This window comes from Haemaphysalis longicornis, unplaced genomic scaffold (assembly GCF_048455015.1).
Source record: "Haemaphysalis longicornis isolate Haplotype H1 unplaced genomic scaffold, Haemaphysalis longicornis Haplotype H1 scaffold_41, whole genome shotgun sequence".
In the NCBI taxonomy this organism is placed as follows: domain Eukaryota; kingdom Metazoa; phylum Arthropoda; class Arachnida; order Ixodida; family Ixodidae; genus Haemaphysalis; species Haemaphysalis longicornis.
Window position 1 is genome coordinate 1,366,802 of NW_027526365.1, and position 14,093 is coordinate 1,380,894.

The window sequence follows — 14,093 nt, forward strand, 5'->3', positions numbered from 1 at the left end:
AGAAAAGGAAATGGCAGAAGCAGCCAGCCATACGAACGCTGCATAGAAACCGCGTTTAAGCGTAGTAAACAAGAGAAGACATCCCAGCCTCCCCAAAGAAGATGCAAAGATTATTATCAGACCCAAGAAAGGACTACAAGTCAAGAACTACTCGGCGAAGCAGCTTGCAAAGGCCATAGAACGAGCCTGCCCCTGCGGAAGCAAAAACATAAAGAATACCATCGTAGGACCAAAATTTGGGTCGAACATAATTGTTGTAAGCACCTCCGACCAAGAGGCAGCCAACGAAATTAAAAACATCGATGCTCTACAACTAAGCGGCAGCAGGCACGAGGTCACCGCATACGTTGCCTTCAGAGCGAACGTAGTGAAAGGAGTGGCCCATGGCTTCGAGCCCCGAACTACTACAGAAGAATTAATGAGCTCCCTACGAGTGAGGACGACCAACACCAGGATAATTCCCGCAAGGATGCCGGGCACCTCGACCACGGCGCTCATCACCTTTGAAGGGGATACAGTTCCAAGCGTTGTATACGCCTACGGAGGTGAAACTACTTGCTATCTATACAAGCCCACCAGACAAGTATGCTTCACATGCCTAAAACCAGGACACAGGGCCGATGTATGCCCCACCCCCGAAGTCAGCATCTGCAAACTATGCGGCAAAGAAGACCCCGAAGAACAACACAGTTGCATAAAGAAGTGCTCATTATGCAAAGAAGAAGGACACGTTGCCGGCAGCAAAGACTGCAAATTAAAATTCAAGGCTCTAAGAATTCCTCCCGGAAACCGAAAGAGGGAGAAGGGACCCAAGGTCACCAAGCTCAGGTAGTTCGACGAGGATTGGCCAGAAATGACGCACACCCCAGGACCAGAGGAGGTGACCCCACCAAACCAGGGATAACCCAGGAGGTCCAGGAGCAGAACCCCCACAAGGAAGAAGAAAGAAGACAACACTGCAAAGGTGAGCTGGGCAGATGCCATTTCCCAGGACAACACACAAAAACGTAAAATGCCTATAACAGATAGATACACTGAAGAAATAAGTGCACTAAAAGGCCTTATACTAGAAATGAAAGCAGAAAACGCACTGCTAAAAGAAAAACTAGAGAAATATGAGAAGGGTGAAACCCCCACAAGAGAACCCCTAGCAAGTACATCAGCAAAAAAACCCACAGGAATCCGCCTACCCAAGAACAGACAAACGCAAGAGAGCCAAGTAGAAGCCAAAGTAGAAGCCAAAGTGCAACAGCACCTAAACGAATCCAGGAGCTCTATCCGTACGGAGCTAAAGTTGATGCATGACAGAATAATACAGCTGCTCGAGAAAACAACAGGTTCTAACACACAGGAGCAAGCCACGAAAAGGAAGCTCCCAGGCACAGGACAAATCAGAAGTCCAAAACAAATGATCGTAGAGAGAGACCATGACAATATGGAAACAGAGACCGAAAGAGAAGAACAAGATGATGAAGACCCATAATCAGGCAAGTAACAAAGAACAGCTAATAGTATGGCAGTGGAACTGCAGAAGCATACGTAATAAGAAACACTCACTAGAAGCATACATAAGCAGCATGAATCAGAAACCAGACGTAATATGCCTCCAAGAAGTCAAATTTCAGACGAGCTTCCAAGGCTACAACAGAATGGATTTATCCAAGGACTTCAGAGCTGCCATATATGTAAAAAAAGACATATCCAGCAGAAAACATCACCTAAACACCAAGGATCCCTCGGCAAATCTAGTAGAGATACTACCGACCCGAAGAGGCAAAAAGAGATACTACATCCTAAACGTATACAGTTCCCCCACGAATACGAGAGAAAACTTCATGCCCCTATTCCAAGAAGCCACGCAAAGAGCAAACAAGAGCAACTTAATAATACTAGGGGATATGAACGCACCGCACAGCCAGTGGAACTACGATTTCGACTCAGTGAAAGAAAGAAATTTGGTAGACACTATGGAACATCTTGACCTACAAGCTATAAACGATGCAAACAACCCCACAAGAACGGGAAACCAGAGGTGCAGGGACACCTGCCCAGATCTGACCATAGTACCGATCACAGATAGACTTACGACATGGAAGAACACCAAAGACAATCTGGGCAGCGACCACGATATTATAGAAATTATCACGCAAACGGACAACTTCAGAAGAAGAGCCGGGAAACAAAAGATCACCAACTGGGATACCTTCAGGAAAAAGCTCAGTACAACAACAGACATAGAGAATATAGACACTTGGTGCCAGAAAGTAAAAGAAGCGCTCAAGACAGCCACCAAGGAATTTGGACAAGAAACTGAAAATCTCTGCGTTGACAATTGCCTTATAAGTCTATGGAACAAAAAGCAGAAACTCACTACAAGTTGGAAAAAGAAGAGACGCAACAAAAGCCTAAAAGCCAGGATCAAAAACCTAACGAAGCAAGCAAGAGAATACGCTACCCAATTAGCTAAACAAAACTGGCAAGACTTCTGCGACACACTGAAGAATGTACTTTGCATGTCTCTGTAAATGTATTCTAGTTTGCTCTTGCTTCATTGTACCTGTTCTGGGAAGATGGACTTCTTGTGCCTTTACCTATGTTAGTGAAGTGGGGAAGTGGTCACTACCGTATAGGACCATGCCCACACCCCACTCAAGACATGGAAACAGAATTGCAGAACCAATAGCCAAGTCATGATTTGAGTATGTATTGTGTCTCAAGTTATTATTGGCTGTATCTTGTTGAAAAGGCATGCTCCAGACGATGTTAAAAATTTCTCTATCAGGCGATCTCGGTCATCTGTGCGAGAAGAGCCCCAAAGAGAAATGTGTGCATTGAGGGCGCCTGTGAGGATGTATTGTTCGGGCAGCTGGTCAACCAGCGCCTCGAAGTCGGAGCTCGAAAGTGCAAAATTGGGAGGAATGTTTTTGGAGCATACCCTTGTCATCCTATCAAATATAACTGTGCGGATTGCTACAGCCTGAACGGAAGTGTCCAAAGTGACAGGTTGGCATGATAATTATTCCCTGGCAATTATTGCCACACCACCCTATGAGTGTGTGCAGCCATGCCTGTCATTTCTGAATACCATGTAACTATTCAAGAAATTTGTGTGATTGGAATTCAAATGTGTTTTCTGAACACATATTACACTTTGCTGATTGGTATGCAATATTTCGTATACATCGTCAAGTGTTTTAAGCAGACATCTGCAGTTCCATTGGATTATGTTTCCTCTTCCCATTGTGTAGTGTTCGGAGCTACTGGAGTGTGTTGTTTATGTATCGTCTTTCGGGGCTTGGACTCTCGGAGGGGGCTTTGTCGGCCTCTCTACAGGTTTGGATGCAGGGACCCGTTCCTTCCGCTGCGACAAATACAGGAACCGTCTCACGTCCATCTCATCCTCGGGTGTCCTAGGGGTGCATGATGGACCAAGACCCCTGGACTTTACCCTATTCGGTTGCCTTTCATTTTTTGAACCACTACTGCCGAAGGTTTCGGGAGCAGCACATATGACAGGGGTGGTGAGACAGAGGTGGGAGCCGATGCGGGACTCCCGGCGTGCATTGCCTACGCAGGCTCCAGTGGAAGCAGGGAGGGTCAGGAAGGAGGGACCGGAGGGGCGTCGGTCCCGACGGTGACTGTTGCCACCACAGCCGCTGCTGGCGCAGCAAGCGCTGTGGGGATGGTTGGGCTGCCTGAGGCAACCGGGGATGGGGGGCGGGGCTGGGACCAAGTCTGACTCGCGGTACTGGATTCCCGTCGAAACGAGACTCCGCTCCGGCCCCCGCCGAGCTGCGTCGGTGTACCTCCCCAGAGGTAAAGAGGCGAACCTCTAGGAAGGTGATGGTTTCCGTTACCTTTCCGTTATTGATTTTTTCTAAAGTTGAAACTTTTCACAAGCGCGAGAGTATGCCGCGTGTGCACCCTGGCAGTTCGGGCAGGGGAAGTTGGGTGCAGTGTAATTGTCTGATAGATGATTATGCTGGGCGCATTTGGCACATGTTGTTCTGCCGCTATTGGAATTTGTACCATGCCTGAACCGCTGGCACTTAAAACGGCGTCGCGGGTTCGGGATGTACCACCGGACAGAAAAACGAATGAAACCTGCGTTTACTTGCTCGGGCAGTCTATAGCTGTGAAAAGTCAGTATCAGGTGTTTGGTGGCTATTTCTTTGTTGTCTCTCTCCTAATGACGATGTGCCTTACTGTTGTGACGCCTTGGTCTTTTAGGCCTTCGACAGATCGGTTTCTGTCGTGGTTAGGAGATGCGGCTCACATTTCACACCCTGGGAGCTGTTGAGTTTAGGCGAGGCCTAAGCTCTACTCATGTAGTCAGCCCCTACATTGTCGGTTCCCTTGATGTACTCCACGGTAAAAGAGTATTCCTGGAGCAGCAGGCTCCAACGCAGTACACGGCTGTTGATGTGCTTAGCTGATTGCAAGTATTTAAAGGGCTGGTGGACACACTGAATGATAAAAGGCTTTCTATATGGGTAAATATGAAATTTGTGTACCGCCCAAATTAGAGCCAAGCGCTCGCACTCTATGGTGGAGTAGCTCGTCCCTCTCGGCAACAGGTTGCGGCTCGCGTAAGCGATAGGGTGTAAGACATCTTCGTTGCCACTTTTTAAGAGAACTGAGCCTAGACTCGTGCTGGAAGCGTCCGTGCGAAGTATGAAGGGCTTGGTAAGATCAGGAGCTTGCAAAATCGGTGCGGACGCAAGTAGATTTTTGAAAGTTATGAAGGCATGTTCTTGTTCGCTACCCCAGCACACATTGTTGCTTTGCCCCTTTTCGTAAAGTCTGTGAGTGGTTTTGTGAGGGTGGCATAGTTCGGGACGAATGTCCGGTAGTACCCGGTTAATCCCAGGAAGGACTGTACCGCCTTCTTCGTACTTGGCCACTTGGAGCCCAGGATCTTGTTCAAAGTCTTCAGGAGGGGTTTAACTTTAGACTCTCCAATGTGGTGTCCTAAAAAGGAAATGGCGCGCTCCTCAATTTCGCACTTGCTAGGCTTGATAGTGAGCTGGGCCACTTTGATTCTCTAAAACACTTGACGGAGTGTGTCTAAGTGCTCTTGCCAAGTGTCAGTGGCAACGATGACATCGTCGAAGTAGTGGTGGACGTTCTTTAGCCCGCGCAACACAGCTCTCATTGAACGCGCAAAGACAGCTGGCGCTGTCTTTACACCAAAAGGCATATACTGGAAATGGTACAGCCCTGACAAGCTCGAAAAGGCGGTCTTCTCGCGGCTGTCAGCAGTCATTGGAACCTGCCAATAGCCTTTTGTGAAGTCAAACTTGGATTAGAATTTTTTCTTGCCTGCGAGGACAAGAACGACGTCTATGCGTTCGATTGGATCACAATCAGAAACGAGAACTTTGTTGAGTTCTCTAAAGTCAATTCATAGCCGGAGGATGCCGTCAGGTTTCTTTATAGCCCCCATCGGAGCATTGTAGGGAGACTGGGATTTCTCACTGATGCCCATTTCCAACATTTCGTGAACTTCGTTTTCGATCGTCTCGTGAAGTGCCAGCGGGAGCGGATACTGTGGAACGTGTACAGGCTTGTCAGGCGTTAAGTTCAACGGGCACTGTACAAGGTCTGTTTTCCCGGGCAGGTCCGAGAAGATCAGGCTATACTCGTGTATTATCTCCTGCACTTGAGCCCTTTGGTCTGCACCGAGGTCAGGTGAATACTTGACGTCCCTCCAGGACTGCGTCTGACGAAGTGGAAGGGTGGGTAGGAGGTCGACCATTGGTTCGCCGTCAAGCCCGTCCGTCGTATCTGTGGTGTCATCAATTGTAGTGGCAACTGATGCTAGCGGAGGTGGTAAGGACTGCCGTTCTTCGTATAGCTTTAACATGTTTATGTGGAAGACCTTTTTCCTTCCGCCCAAGCTGATCTCGTAGTCAACGTCGTTTATCTTTTCGGTAACCTCGAACGGCCCCTTCCACTGCATGAACAGTTTGTTTGAATCGGTTGGCAGGAGGATGAGGACCTTGTTTCCGACGGAAAGCTTCCTCGGGCGAATTTTCCTATCGTATTAACTTTTAAATGCAGAGCATTGCTTAGCCTCGCCTCTTCCTGCGTCGGACGGCGTCCACAGCTCCGCGTCCGCAGCAGGTGCGCCTCTCCTCCTTCCCTCCTCTCTCTCAACAGCAGCTGGCGCGCGCATGCATCGTAGTCAGCCCGTTCGCTCCGTCGCGGTCTCGGCGTAACAGGTGCGTGATAGCAGCGCGGTGGGGCGTGGAAGGGCGCGCGCTGCTTGCGCATGCGCGCTCTCCCCCCCCCGTACTGCTCTCCCTCTACTGCGCGTGCTGCAAATATAAAGTGGCTAGCGGTCGCTCGTGCTTCAGTCACTGCGTTTCTCCTTCCTTCCTTGGTTGACGCTCGCTCCCACGATTACTCGTGTCTGCTACTCCAGCATCACGGAAGGAGCGATGGAAGCAACACTGCCTTCAACCAGTACTGAGGCCCCAATGCTCTGCATTTACTCGTGTTCCCCTCGCGGGAAGACGCGGGAATGTTTTTTTGTTTTTCTCAAGCCTTCTCAAGCTGCTCATGGGCAATTTCGCACGACTGTTCAAGTCGGTCTCGCAGATCAACGAGGTATCCATAGGTAGTCCGGACTTCATCGTCTATGTTCTCTTTTGTCCAGAGTTCCTTGAGTGCGGTTAAGGGTCCTCGTACACGTCCTCCGTAAATACGTTTGAAGGGGGAGAAACCCAGGCTGGCTTGGGGCACTTCTCTATAAGCGAAAAGAAGTGGAGCGAGATATCGGTCCCACGACCGGGGTTTCCCCTGGCACAGTCTCTTCATCATGGTTTTCAAGGTCCCGTTAAACTTTTCTACTAGCCCGTTTGCCATGGCATGGTAGGGACTAGTGCGGAGAAGCGTTACTGACAGTAAACGGCTGGATTCTCGCATAAGTTCTGATGTAAAGCTTGTCCCTTGATCGGTGATGATTTCCTTGGGAATTCCGGCACGGGAGAATATCTCAATCAGGGCCTCGGCGACGTGTGCTGAGTCAATCGCTGGGAGAGCTACGGCGTCCGGGTACCGGGTAGCGAAGTCGATAAGCGTGAGCACGTATCGGTTTCCTTTCTGGGACTTGGGGGGAAAATGGACCGATTATGTCGACCGCAGCCCGCTCAAACGGTGTTCTAATTAGTGGCGTGCTCCCCAAAGGCGCAACTCCAACTTTTCCCTTCGGCGTAGTTCTCTGACACACGTCGCAAGATTTCACAAAACGTTGTACGTCTCCATGTAGGTCAGGCCAGTAAAATTCTTGCAGAACGCGGTCGGTCGTCCTTCGTACACCTTGGTGCCCCGCCTTGATGCTCTCATGGGCCACTCGAAAGATCGGCTCCCGCAGCTTCTTTGGGACAACGACTTGTTTAAACGATCTGCCCATGGAAAGTTTGTAACTACGGTACAAGACGTCATTTCATTTGACGAAAGAATATTTCTGTCCTTTTCTGGAGGCAAAATCCTTCCCTAACTTGCGGAAACAACGTCGGCGAGTTGGGTCCCCTTGTTGTTCCCTCGCCAGCTCTTGTCTTATGATTTCTGCGCCGCTGATTTCGGTTACCTTCAAAGGTAAAGCCTTCGCCGAACTTGACTTTGCGACAGCAGACACCAACGCGTCTGAGTGCAACTCTGTGGCATTTGTGGTGAGGGCTGCATTCGGGATATCGCTGTTTTTGAGCTATTAGTCGGGATCTGGAATGTGAGGTTCCCTCACACCGGGAATGTTCCCGAGCACGAGGTCATAGATCGGCTGTTCCATACACGCAGCGCTAACCTCACCCAAAAAGTACGGGGTTTCGATGTAGATCTTAGCCCCGGGTAGCTGTTTAACCGTTCCGGCACTGAGCAGTACCCGGGTGGTTTTTCCCGTTAAATAGCGTTCCGCGACCAGGTCACGTCGAACAATGGCGGTATTACTGCCAGTGTCCCTAAGGACGGTGACAGGTTGTCCAAGTAGGCGGCCTTCCACTACTGGCATTCCTTTCACAAGGAAAGCAGATGGTTGCACGGCGATGCCCCTAGGAGGCTCGACACCAGGACCCCTGTGCTTGTCCCCATCAAGTTCCGTGCATTTCTGTAGGGCTCTCTGAGGCTCAGTAACAGCACAAGCAGCAACCTACTCTTTGCCATTGGGACGGTTCCTGCAGTTTTCGGTTTTGTGACCGAGGCGACCACAAGTAGCGCATTTTGCTGAATCCTTAGGTGTGGGACGACAATCGTGAGCTTTGTGGCATGGCCGATTGCATAAAAAGCACTTGGGTGGCACTTTTTTCTGTGAGTCGGCCGCGGTTTTCGTCGTATCGCGGACGTCCTCGGAAATATTCCCAAGGTTCGAAAGGTTTTGCGCCTCTAGAAAACGATCTGTAGCCTCGGCCAGGTCATTCAGTCTCTTACACTCTCGCTCCTTCAGGAAGATGCCGAGCTTGGGATGGAAGCAGCGGATGAATTGTTCGCCGATCATTTGATCACGAAGAGCTTCGAATGTTTTTGCACATTCGCCATCCCGATCCAGTGATCAAAATAACCGGTAAGCCTCGCCGCTAGTTGTTTCCCGGTTTTGTCATCCTCAGCCCTCGCTTTCCTGAACTTTTCTTGGTAACCTTGGGATGTGAACCGAAACCACAGAAGCAACGCCCGTTTGATCTTGACGTAATCTAGGAGCTCTTTGGCGGTCATACGGCCTATGATGGTAAGAGCCTCGCCACTCGAGCACATGCTCACAGATAGGGCCCATTTTTTCTGAGGCCACTGCTGTCCGGTTGCCACGCGCTCAAACCTTTGCAGATACGCGTGCAGGTCATCCCGCTTCTCGTCGAAAACAGGAAGAAGTTTCTGCGGGTTAATCGCAGGCGGAGTTGCAACAACTTCACCTCCCGCGGCGACATTTGGTTGGCTGGAACCACCACACTCTTGGAGTCGGATCTTTAGCAGTAGCAGCTCCTTCTCCCTTTCTGCAGCATCTTTAGTTCTTTCCGTAGCTTCGTTCGCTGTTTCCGCGGCTTCTTTCTCTCTTTCAGCGGTTTCTCGGCTGGCTTCCCTCTCGGCGGCTCTAGCGACCCGTTGCTAAGCACGTTCGCTCTCATCCACGCCCTAAGCTCTTGTCCCGAGAGTCCCAGCTGAGTCCCCATTGCTATTAACTTTTCGAGATCCATGCTGATTCAGCTAACGTAACAGGCACACTCCTGGCTCACTGACTCCTTTCAGCGGTGTTAAAGGATCCGGGCAAGCTCGCCACTTTTGTAATGAATGGGCCCAGGATTGGCGTGAAAGTCACGAGTCAGTGGCCAGTGCGTGCGCGAGTAAACGTTGCTTTATGCATGACGCAAGAAGAAACCGAAGATAGGGCACGGAAGCACGGACGCGAGGCTAAAGATATAAGGGTTACAAAAGGCAAGAGGCTAACGGGTAAATGTCCGCACTAAAGAAAAGAAACGTCGTACGGGGTTTCACGCAAGAGTTCACGCAAGACGCAACTTGTACGTTAATAAACACCGTATACACTGTACAGCCAGAGTGACAAAATAAGTACAAGCTTCGCGTACAGTACGACAGAGAAACAATGAATACAATGTTAAAGTACACGGTACACGCCGTCAAGATTCAACTCGGTCATAAAGGTTTACTCCGACAACACATGCATAGTTGAATTCGCATTCTTCATAATTAGCCCCTGTCTATCAGGCGCTTGCGTAACTGTGCCTGCGGAATTCTTCTCTTCGGAGAGTAAGTTCCTTTCCAAATGTCGCGCGGAGCGACAAACTCTTTCGTGTCAGCGATGATACCGGGCCCGCGAAAATGCTTCTGGTTCCGTGCCTTCATCTGGCGAACGTCGAAGCGTCTAGTGACTTGGCCTTCCCCCGCCTTACCTCGTGTAGTAACTGACCGCTGCTTCTTTACACGTGCCCGATCAGTGCAATACCGGCACACACATTTCCTCCCACGCTTGAGCCCAAACCTGCACTTCTTCCTCTGGTAACTCATTCGCTTGCCGAGTTTTGTAAGCCCGGTTTTCAATGACTTGTTCTTTCCGTGCCCTTCGGACCTCCTCCTCATCCGAGGTGGCTCCATCTTAAGGGCCGCAGTTTCCAATCACCCAAAATGTGCCGGCTTCGCTTTTGCCGGTGCTCGTGTTACTACGAGCGCGGCTTCGCCTCTATCCGAGGCATCGAATCGGGCTGCCCCGATAACTGGCTCTTCTTTCGAGACGGCAGGTGGTTTCTCTCTCACCGTCGAAGTCACAGGGTCGTCGCCGACGCTTATGTACGGCGACCTCTCTATGTGGAGTGTGGCCCCGCTTCGCACGGGGACCTCGATCTTGACCGCAGTGTCGGTCTGATTACTCCTCGAGCTGTCAGTTACGCACGCGGCGCTAGTCTTCCTAGCGATGTCTCCTTCTCGAACTGGGTCTTCGTGCACGATAAGTGCGTATCTACCCGTGTCTTTCGGAAGAACAACGGTGTCTTCAAACGCTCGCCCCGCAATATCGGGTACACTCTCATCTAGGGCGTTCGGCCACAATGTCATGATGGTATTCACAACCGGGATGCTATCACCATCCCCAAGCGCCGCGTCACGATCCGTAGGATCATCGTCCTTCGATATCTGAAGTGGTGCGCTTTCGCACAACTCTGGAGGCGTTTTCTCCTTGCTAATGGCGAAGACACCCGCCGCCTCTTCGTTTCCGGAGCTATAGTGGCCTTCTTTTGCCTTCTCACGGTTAGTACTTTGGCCACTATTCTCATATCTCGCATTTCCCTCATCTGATGAGGATTCCGCCTTCAACCATCGTATCTCGAGTCACCGTTTTAGAATCTCGAGTTCAGCTTTGCGTGCTTTCTCCTCTCGCTCCGCTTTCGCTCACTCCGGCTGAAGTTGTCTCTGAAATTCTTTCTCCCTTTCTCTTTCAGCTCTCTCAGCCTCTTCTCGTGCTGCCTGTCTTTCTTCTCGCGCTGCCTGTCTTGCTCTCTAAGCCTCTTCACGAGCTTTCTGAGCTTTCTCATTTTCGTCTTTTTCTTTTTGCGCGACCCTCTTTCGGAGTTCGGCCCCTGACAGGCCCAGTTGGCAGCCCAACGCTAAACTTTTCTCCAGATCCATGATTGAGAATTTACCGCAATCTAGACAAAATACTCTAGCTTGCAGCTAGGTATATGTGCTCAGAGAAAGTTAACAAAAGCATGAACTTATAAAGGTAGTAGCAACCTATTCTGCAATAGTTCCAGGCTCCTTCTCCTCTTTACCACTCACATCAGACGTCCCGTCACGGACACCAGAAATTGTCACCGTTTTCTCAATTGGGTGCGCTGTGAGAAGATATGGGAAGTCGACTCAAGCGAGCAAACAACCCCACCGAATCTACAAGGCACAGGTGACAAAGGGGGTGGCCGTCTGATGTGCAGCTTTCGCCGAGCAGAGCGGTAAGAATGAGTCAGAGCCTTGAGCGAAAACAACACAGACTTATATTTAGACAGGCAAAACACTGCACAAGAACGAGGACATGTAACAATCCCGAGAGACAACTTCGAACGAATACAAATGCGAGAAACCGTTCGAAAATAGACCTAATGATACAATCAGGACCGTTAACAACTGGATATTACGAAGTAGGGCAGTTACTTAAAAAAACGAACAGTTCAATAAGGGACAGAGTCCCACAATATTCACCGACCAGGCCGGACGATGCACCGCTGTCGGAGGCGATTCGGCTACCTGTGAAGCGTGGATTCGTCGTAGGACAGGCCCTCCGAGACGATCAAGGTGATTCGACGCCCGGGAGTACGTTGGAGTCCTCCAGGGCGCGGGTCGCCGATGGTGTGGTGCACAAACTGGCAGGAGCCGTTGTCACATCAGAGACGTCCAAACGTCGCTGGTTTGCTTAGGCGCGGCTTCTCTTTTTATAACGGTGCCGGCGCGGAGAGAGAGGACACAACACACAACGCACCCGCCGCCGTCGACCGAACAGCTTCCCGCTTTCTCCCGTCTGGAATCATCGGTGCGCTTTAGCACTGGTAAGGACGCGCGAGCCCCCTCGAAAGAACTCGAAGCTTCGGTGAAAGCTGAGCGGCGGAGCTTTCATTTTGGTATTTTTTTGCCGGCGAGCCGGCGATTGGTCGCGTTACCGCAGCTTCGTTCAAAAGAGTTCCAGCGTTTTCTCGGGGCGAATAGAACCGAACTGAATGAATCGGATAACTTTAACAAAAATTAGGCGCTGTACAATAAAATGAAAAAAAAATACGGTACGTTTAGGCGTCGTACGCTCGAGTCTGTGACAAATGCCGAACACCTTTTATGCCTTTCAACTCTGGCGTGCAGTACGGCTGTGCCAAGTAATGTCATTCGGTTTATTAAGGTCTTAAGAAGTGAATGTGATTTTTCGTGCACGTGTGGCTTTGGTGTAATACTGCAACACACTTTATAAGGAAAAATTTACATTTGTGCAGATTCCTAGATTTTTGAAAGGTTCCATTTTCCTGCATTATTACAGGGCACTTATTGGATGGTCCTGATGGCCATCGTCGACGGCGCAATACGGTTTGCCAGAGTCAACGTGGGCGCCTACGGATGCCAAAGCAATGGCGGGACTTTGAACTGTCAAATGTGGGCCATCACCGGCAATGTCGGCATACCTGGCAATGAGGTGGCTGACGCTCTGCCCAGAGGTGCTGCTCGCCAGTACGGGGTCGCTGCCTCCCACGACCTGAGGCCCTTCGACGTCGCACAACCAATCCTAGCGCGGCAGGTGGAGACGATGCACCCGGACCCCACAGTCATCAGCGACCAAGCTCCATAGGTCCTCCCTGGCTGCATAAGCAGGGACGCCTGCTCCATACTCCTCCGCTTGGTGCTCTATTGCTGCAATGTGGCCGCCCTCTTGCACGGACAAGGCCACCGGTCATCGCCCACATGTGTTGACTCCCAAAGCCTGAGACCCTGGAGCCCGATGCTCCGACAGCAGAGCTTCAGGTTGCACTCCAGCATCTCAGGAGGCCCAGCGACACCCTGATGGACCTGCTTTTCCCGACAGGCCACAACTCCATCCGTCGGGAAGCCTTGCGACTAGCCCTGGCCTTCCTCGAGGAAACCTACCTCATCAAACGGCTGTAGACCAATGGCTGCCGGTCAGCCTTACGCCCTCCTTATCTCTTTCTCTCCCTTTTTATCTGTCCCCATTTGTTATCACCTATCCCCTTTCATTCCCCCTCTCCCGCATCCCTGGACTGGGTTGTATACTGACTAACTCCCACATGAGTTCAAAAAATCCCCAGTCCACTTCTTTTCCACTTTCTGTCTCAATAAATCACTCACGAGCTCCACCACCAAATCTGGGGCGCACGCTCAGCAAGGGCTCCTTAAACCTGCCACCCTCCCACCAGCTACCTAGATCTAGTGAAGTGGCACCCCAATATTTATTGGCGATAAGGCATTCCAGTTGAGGCCATACTTTGTAAGGCTGTGTCCAGGGCAATACCTAGACTATGACCGACGCATCTTCAATTATCGCCTAAGCCGAGAAAGCTAACGTGTTGTCTAATTCGGGTGCCATATGGAGTGTGCGACAACTACAGAGGGCGCACTTCTCCGCGGTGTCAGTGCCACCATCGGCAGCGCCGTTGTCCTGTGGCAGGATGGGTGCGCCGCAGGATAGGCGCGCCGTATGACTTAACTGACGTTCTCAGTGGCGAACAGAGAGCGGAATGCCGCGGTATGTAGAGCTTTGGACAATTTTTATACGTTTAAAGTAAGAAAGCACTTGGACGCCCGAAAAATAGATCAGTTCCAAGTCAGCACCCGTTTCTGTCTCTGGATTCTTAGTCTCACCTACGCCAGTGACGAACGCGCCACACGTGTTTCATGGCGTCATGGGCAAGCGGGCCAAGTATGTGCGGACATAGAGAAAAGAATGGGAAAATGGTTCTGTATTCTAAGGCATGTTGAAAATCTCAAACTGTTTTACCCTCGTTTTTTTCTGTCCCAGATTTATGGTAAATACACGAAGTAGAAATTGCTTGTCGGCTCCGTGGCAGCAATGCGAGAGGGTCCTTAGGATACGCATTGTTTTTAAG